An 8,714-nucleotide genomic window follows, 5' to 3' on the forward strand; every position below is an offset into this window, starting at 1 on the left:
GTTTGATTCCAGGGTCGGGAAGATCCCCTGGAATAGGGATAGGCTATTCACTCTAGTATTCTTGGGCTTCCCTTGTGGCTCAGCCAGTAAAGAACCCACCCGCAATGCAGGAAACTTGCATTCGATCCCTGGGTTGGGAAGATCCCCTGGAGAAGAGAATGGCTACCGACTCCTGTATTCTGACCTGGAGCATTCCATGGGCTGCATAGTCCATTGGATTGCAAAGAGTTAGATATGAATGAGTGACTTCAGGAAGCAGTGACCAAAATCATCCCAAAGGAAAAGAGATGCAGGAAGGCAAAGTGGTTGTCTGAGAAAGCTTTATAATAGCTAAGGAAAGAAGAGAAGTGAAAGGCAAGGTAGAAAGGGACACATATCAACTCAATGTGAATTTCCGGAGAATAGAAAGGAGAGATAAGAAGGACTTCTTAAGTGAACAATGCAAAGAAATATAAGAAAACAATAGAATCGGAAAGACTAGAGATATCTTCAAGAAAATTGGAGACAACAAGGAAATATTTCATGCAAGGATGGGCATGATAAAGGAAAGAAATGGTAAGGAGTTAACCAAAGCAGAAGATATTAAGAAGAGGTGGTAAGCATACACAGAAAACTGTATAAAAAAGGTATTAATGACCCAGATAATCACAATGGTGTGGTTACTCATCTAGAGCCAGACAACTTGGAGTGTAAAGTCAAGTGGGCCTTAGGAAGCATTACTAAGAACAATGCTAGTGGAGGTGATGGAATTCCAGTTAAGCTATCTAAAACCCTGAAAGAGGATGTTGCTAAAGTGCTAGTATATCCACTATGGAGAACAGTGTGGAGATTCCTTAAAAAACTGGAAAGAGAACTGCCGTATGACCCAGCAATCCTACTGCTGGGCATACACCCCGAGGAAACCAGAATTGAAAGAGACACGTGTACACCAGTGTTCATCGCAGCCCTGTTTATAATAGCCAGGACGTGGAAGCAACCTAGATGCCCATCAGCAGATGAATGGATAAGAAAACTGTGGTACATATACATCATGGAATATTACTCAGCCATTAAAAAGAATTCATTTGAATCAGTTCTACTGAGGTGGATGAAACTGAAACCTATTATACAGAATGAAGTAAGCCAGAAAGATAAAGACCAATACAGTATACTAACACATATATTTGGAATTTAGAAAGATGGTAATGATAACCCTGTATGCAAGACAGCAAAAGAGACATATGTATATGACAGTCATTTGGATTCTGTTGGAGAGGGTGAGGGGGGGATGATATGGGAGAGTGGCATTGAAACATAAATTATCATATGTAAAACAAATTACCTGTCCAGGTTTGATGCATGATACAGGGTGCTCGGGGCTGGTGCACTGGGATGATCCAGAGGGATGGGATGGGGAGGGAGGTGGGAGGGGGTTCAGGGTGGGGAACACATGTACACCCATGGTGGATTCAAGTCAATGTATGGCAAAACCATTACAACATTGTAAAGAAAATAAACAAATAAAACTGAAAAAAAAATAAACAAATAAAGTGCTATACTCCGCATGTCAGCAAATTTGAAAAACTCATCAGTGGTCATAGGACTGGAAAAGTCCAGTTTTCATTCTAGTCCAAAAGAAGGACAATGACAAAGAATGTTCAGATTGCCATACAATTGTCCTCATTTCACATGCTAGCAAGATTATGTTCAAAATCCTTCAATCCGGGCTTCAGCAGTATGTGAATCAAGACCTTCCAGATGTACAAGCTGAATTTAGAAAAGGTAGAGAAATCAGAGATCAAATTGCCTACATTCATTGGATAATACAGAAAGCTAGGGAATTCCTGTAAAATATCTACACGTGCTTCACTGACTATATGAAAGTCTTGAAATGTGTGAATCACAGCAGACTGTGGAAAATTCTTCAAGAGATGGGAATATCTGAACAACTTACCTGTCTCTTGAAAAACCTGTATACCAGTCAAGAAGCAACAGTTGGAGCCAGATATGCAAGGGTGGCCTGGTTCAAAATTGGGAATGGAGTATGACAAGGTGTATATTGTCACCTTGCTTATTTGACATACATACAGACTACATGGGGCAAAATGCTGGATGAATCACAAGCTGCAACTGAGATAGCCAGGAGAAATTTCAACAACCTCAAATATACAGATGATACCACTCTAAAGGCAGAAAGTGAAGAGGAATTAAAGAACCTGCCTTAAACTTAACATTAAAAAACTAAGATCATAGCATTTGGCCCCACCATTTCACAACAAATAGAAAAGGGGGAAAGTGGAAGCAGTGGCAGATTTTCTTTTCCTGAGCTCCAGAATCACTGCAGGTTAGACTATAGCCGTAGCGAATTAAAAGACGTTTGCTCCTTGGAAGAAAAGTTGGCAGACCTAGCCAGCATATTAAAAAGCAGAGACATCACTTTGCCAACAAAATCCTTCTAGTCAAAGCTATGTTTTATCCAGTTGTCACGTATGGATGTGAGATTTGGTCCATAAAGAAGGTTGAGCACCGAAGAACTGATGCTTTCAAACTGTGGCGCTGGAGAAGATTCTTAAGAGTCCCTTAGACTGTAAGATCAAACGAGTCAATCCTATATGAAATCAACCCTGAATATTCATTGAAAAGACTGATGTTGAAGCTGAAGCTCCAATACTTTGGTTACTTGTTGTGAATAGCCTACTCACTGGAAAAGACTCCAGTGCTGGGAAAGATTGAAAGAAATGGAGAAGGGGGTGGCAGAAGATTAGCTAGCATCACTGACTCAATGGACATGAATTTGTGCAAATTCTGGGAGACAGTGAAGGACAGGAGAACCTTGCATGTTGCAGTCCGTGGGGTCACAAAGAGTTAGACACTACTTAGGGCCTGAAAAGCAACAATAATGCCTGGTGGCTTAGTGGTAAAGAATCTGCCTGCAATACAGGTGACGTAAGAGAGGTGGGTTTGTTCCCTGAGTCGGGAAGGTCCCCTGGAGAAAGAAATAACAACTCATTTCAGCATTTTTGCCTGGGATATCCTATGGACAGAAGAACTTGGCAGGCAACAGTCCATAGGGTCACAAAAATAGTTAGACATGAATTAACAACTAAACTACCATCACCACCACCACCTAGAATAATGATTTAGAAGTCAAAGGCCTCAGTTCTGAGCTTTTTTTCAGTGAATTCCTTAATTGGTATTACACTCTATTTGCCAACAGACTTGAGTTCACCTTCATGAAGACCTAAGGAAACATCAGAGCACTTTGTTCACTCATGTGTTTCCTGATCTAGTCAGCTTATTTTCCTGTTTGGTGTTAAAATGGAGCAAATGTTAATTGAGCCTAAGGTGTCATTCTGACCAACTTTTGATTAGAAGCCAGGTTCACGAACTGGCTTGACTTGTTCCTTTTGTTAACACCTTGGTTTACTTTCTTTACTTTTGAAGTAGGTATATTATCTTTCTGTCTTCACCACTTTCATTTGGGAAAATAAAAATTAGTATGCATGAATTAGTAGACCTATTTGTTGGAGAAGAAAATGGCAACCCACTCCAGTGTTCTTGCCTGGGAAATACCAGGGATAGAGGATCCTAGTGGGCTACAGTCCATGGGGTTGCAAAGAGTTGGACACTACTGAGCACACAAGAACACACATACCTATTTGTATATTAGTGTCTCACAAAAGGAAGCATTACCATCGAGTTTTACTTTGAAAATCCTTAAAAACAAGCAAATCCAAATAAAGAAGACCTAGACTAGTGTTCAAAGAACATGTAATGCAATAAAGAAGAGGAACACTAAGCAATGCGGTATGTTAAATTTCTGTTAAAGCTCACATGTTTTATTCTGCCCGTTTAAGATTGCTCTTGAATACCTCAAGTCGATTTTTAATTTCACTTATTGCACCTGTCACCTCTAGAATTTACATTTTGTTTTTTTGCATAAATGCTAAATATTCATTAATAGTCTCCACTTGTTTGTGAATTGTCTTCATGCCTTTCTTTACTTCTTTATCTGCATCTGACCAATTTTAAAGTGGTTGCTTTTAAAATCTGACCGTCCTTACAGGCAGTTTTAGTTGTCTATATGTTTATCTTGAGTATGTTTCACATGTTCCTATTTCTGTGCATGTCTCATTATTTAGTTGAAAGCTGGGTGTATACGTAATATCTTAAGAATCTCTGGATACTAGCTCCACCCTCTCCTTTCTGATATTGTTTGCCTGTTTAGTGACTTGGCTAGACTATTTTAGTGAAATACATTTTACCCACATGGTGAAGCCTTTGATCTTGCTTATCAGAGGTCCTAGTCTTGACTATATACCCAGTCACCTTGGGATGATAGTAGTTTCAGTATAGGATCTCTGATAGTCCTTCTCTTGGACCTCTCCATTAAGCAGTCTGCTTCATTTGGCATAGTACCCCACATGTGAGTCTCCACTAATCATCAGCGTAATACTTTATTGTTTTTGACAATGCCCTAGAGCATACATTTCTCAGTAATCTAATCCAACAAAATTTGGGCAAAGGCAGTTGTTGAGGCCAGGCTGTGAGCATTTTTTCCTGACTTCATCCTGTTTCTTCATCACTGTCTCACTGGTTCTCTCTGGTGGATTAGCTAACCTATCTATGGTTTAGTTTATTGCTCTTAATTAAGATGGAATGTTGTTTTTGTTTTGGCATCCCTTGTGACTCAGATGGTAAAGAATCACCCTCCAACGTGAGAGCCCTGGGTTCAATCCCTGGGTTGGGAAGATCCCCTGGAGGAAGGCATGGCAACCCACTCCAGTATTCTTGTCTGGAGAATCCCGGTGGACAGAGGAGCTTGGCATGCTACAGCCCATGGGGTCGTAAAGAGTTGGACACGACAGAGCGACTAAGCGCACTGTTTCAGAGGATGATGTTAGTCTTCACCTTCCTCACACTCCGTTTCTAATGAAGTTAGTTCCTTTGGGGAGAGTATAGGAGCTCTCTTTCTTATGGACACCTTTCTCCCCAGAATTTCTCTTTCTTTCTTTCTTCCGTCCTTTTCATTTCTTTCTCTTTCTACCCTTCTTTCTTTCTTATTTCCTACTTTCTTTCCTTCTATGTTTCTTTCTTAAGGGATGGGACTGACAGGACCACATGAAGGCAGTTGGTCCCAATGTGGAACTGTTGGAAACACAGAGACCCTAGCCCATCTTGCAAGAGTGCGTAAGCTCAAGTGTCCTCCTTGTGTCTAGGGCTCACCTCCAACATGACTTCTGGAGTCATCTTTGAATTCTTCCCTTGAATAATACTCTGAGCACTAGGCAGGGCAAAAGCCTCTGGTCTTCTTGATCTTGGATGAAACCTTCACTCTATGAGATGAAAGTATTCAAGGTCTCATTCTTCTCAGCTGGCCTCAACTGAGGCTGTTGCTGTTCAGTCACTAAGTCATGTCCGACTCTTTGCAACCCATGGACTGCAACACACCAGGCTTCCCTGTCCTTCACTGTCTCCCAGAGTTTGCTTAAACTCATGTCCATTGAGTCGGTGATGCTGTCCAACTATCTCATCCTCAGGGGTAGAGCCTCAATCTTGCGGGTAATGGGTGACCGGTAGAAAGAAGTTCCCAACTCTCAACTGCACTCATCAGGAATTTAATCTCTTTAAATTGGAACTGGAGGAGATGAGAAATACTGGTATTTTGCTTCTTCTGGTGATACAGAGTAAGCTTTAGCTTAGAAGAGAAGATACTGAATCCCTTGGCCACATCCACCCAGGTCTAGGATGCAGTTTCTGTCCATCTGAGTTGTCTGTGGCAGGAGGAGAGAGTAATGTGTTAAGCACCAAAGAATCTTGCTCTCCTTACTGAGTTTTAGTAGGATTTTTTGAATTTTTTTTTTTTCATTTGCTGCATAGCCTTAGGATGATTTTGAGAGGATTTGAATGATTGCTTTTTTTAAATTTTTTAATAGTTTGTTAGTTTTACTTGCTTTGCAGGTGAGTGGGTCTGTGGAACTGTTTATGCTGAGATCCAAGAAGTGGAACTCCTAGTACTAGTTTTCACCATTTATGAAATGGAGAAGCAATACCTATGTCACTTATTTAATTTATACTTAAATGTGATTGTATATGCTGAAGATTTTATAAACAAAAAAGCACATGAATTAATATATTATTGTTGGTGAGCTGGCAATTTTAAAACATTTATAAAGGCAAGCATTAAGGTTTTTATATTGAAAAATGTGAATGTTTGAGTCAGACTTTAGAAAGAATGGTGGCAAATCACCAATTAGGTACAAGAATTTAAGGTAAAGATCACATACCTTCTTCCTATTTCTAATAAAGATAAAGTAAAACTGTTCCAGTACTTGTTTTCTGGAGATTAAAATGGAACATTTGAGTAAATGTGTACTTTCAAAGAACTATTTTCTAGATTTTGGTAAGATTTTCATAGAGGAGAAAGAAGATTAAATTAAATTAAATATCAAATTAAAATCACAAAGAGTGCATTGCAGGATTTCTTTATATTCTCATCAATTGAATTAGAGATAAAATTATCTTTATTAGACAGAGATGCATATTAAATTATTTTTGAGTGCAATTACATTTGTTGTCATTCAGATGTTAAGTCATGTCTGGCTCTTTGCAACCTCAAGGACTGCAGCATGCAAGCCTTCTCTGTCCACTGTCTAGCAGAGTTTGCTCAAATTCAAGTCCACTGAGTCGGTAATGCTATCTAATTATTTCATTCTCTGATGCCCCCTTCTCCTTTGGCCTTCAATTTTTCCCAGCCTCAGGGTTTTTCTCAATGGGTCAGCTCTTTGCATCAGGTGGCCATAGAGAGTATTGCAGCTTCAACTTCAGCACAGTCCTTGAAATGAATATTCAGGGTTGATTTCCTTTAGCATTGACTGACTTGATCCTGCAGTCCAGGGGATTTTCAGGAGTCTTTTTCACACCACAATTCAAAAGCACTGATTCTTTGACACTCAGCATTTCTTATGGTCCAATTCTAACATCCATACATGACTGCTATCTAGGATTTTCCTCAAATGCTTCCACAACACCAAAGGTATGTTGGAGGAAGAGGCGTAAACAAAATTGTTTGGCAAACCTTGGATGACTGTGGAAGAGGGATGGTGGATATATGGAATTTTATTATAAAATTTTCTCTACTTCTGCATATGTTAAGATTTAAAAAAAAAAAATAGTTTTAAGTGGATAGAGTAATGCCTGGAAGTTGGAGACATAAGACAGTTCTTTTCAATCTAGAGGCCATGATGAAATATGGCAGACACCTTCCAACCATGGAAGGGTTTTCCTTTGTTTGTTTTTATGGTGGTAAGAGTTCAAGATGGCTACTTCTTTGTTCCCCTATTCCTTTTTAGTGGACTTTATTCACAAATAGACAAATGCAAATTTGACAGTGTCTTCATTTTCAAAATCCACAAGTTTTTAAACACTAGATACTAATGATGCTTGCAGAGCACAATGAAAGCTTCTTATATTTTACTTTATTTAGTTAGTTTTATATATTTTATTTAGTTTTACTTTATTTGATATTTGGCCTGAGTTTCATGCTGAAGGAATTAGCTTGCAGTAGTATACAGACTTAAGATCAACATATAATTTGTCATCTAAACTGAGACATGCTATTACTAGATATACAAAAACATAGATGTAGGTTGGACAAAGTGGGTCATTGGGTCATATGAACACCTACACATTCTTGATAGGAGAAAGAGAGCATACGAAAATCTTCCTCCAAAAATTAAATATTAAAGAGAATTGAGTATATAATCTGATTCAAATCTCTCTCTTATCTATTTGTCTCTGTCTCTCTAGTTCAATACATTAATACATTTCAAAACTGGGTCCCAGGATGTTGGAATTATTTTTTTGTTGAAAGTCATATAACTCACAAGTAATCCAAGATCATAATTTGTGGATTTTGATAACCAATATAATGCTCTTTCTACTCAGAGAATAGCAACAATAAATTTGAAAACATCAAAAATCTATTTATGAGTTCAGCTTTACAACAGCAATTACATATTTTAACTAAATGATAGCTAGAAAGAAATACCAATTTTATGTGCTCATGATTAAAGCACATAAATTATACCTACTGAATATAATTTTAAAGTTTTATAATTAAAGAAAATTGGTAAGAAGTTTATATAATGCATAAAAAAGAAACGTCAAGCTCAATGTTGAAAATTATTTCTGTCAGTGGACACATTAGGTAAATTAGGACAACATAAACATGCAGGATAGAGCAGTTTATTTTCATGTGATCTCATGGATATTGCTGTCTTTATTTCCTATAATGTCATAATAAATTACTTAGAACTTTCTTATTTAGTAGGTATTCTTTAGAGTAAACAAATACTTTTTTTTTTCATAATTGTCAATACAGTATGTTCAGAATTCCACTAACATTACTTCCAATATTTCCTTAACAGAGCTTTGTTTCAGGGATGGATTCCATTTTATGCAGTTCTGATAAATTGTCCTGAAAAAAAAATTAAAGTACAGGTCTAATAATCCCTTCCTCCTGCAAAGAGAATTTGCCAGAAGGGCTTACTTTCCAAATGGTCTATGGTATCATCATTGGTACTGACAGTTTTCTCTTTGTAGCACTGAAGGATTGATAGCAGCAGCCATACTTACCGTAATCTGAAAATCAAGACAATGTTACTGATCTCAAATAACTAAGAATACAGAAGAGCTTTGTCTACAAAATCTGGTTCATTCTCACAATTTCAAGT

Source organism: Cervus canadensis, chromosome 11 (genome assembly GCF_019320065.1).
Source record: "Cervus canadensis isolate Bull #8, Minnesota chromosome 11, ASM1932006v1, whole genome shotgun sequence".
Classification (NCBI taxonomy): domain Eukaryota; kingdom Metazoa; phylum Chordata; class Mammalia; order Artiodactyla; family Cervidae; genus Cervus; species Cervus canadensis.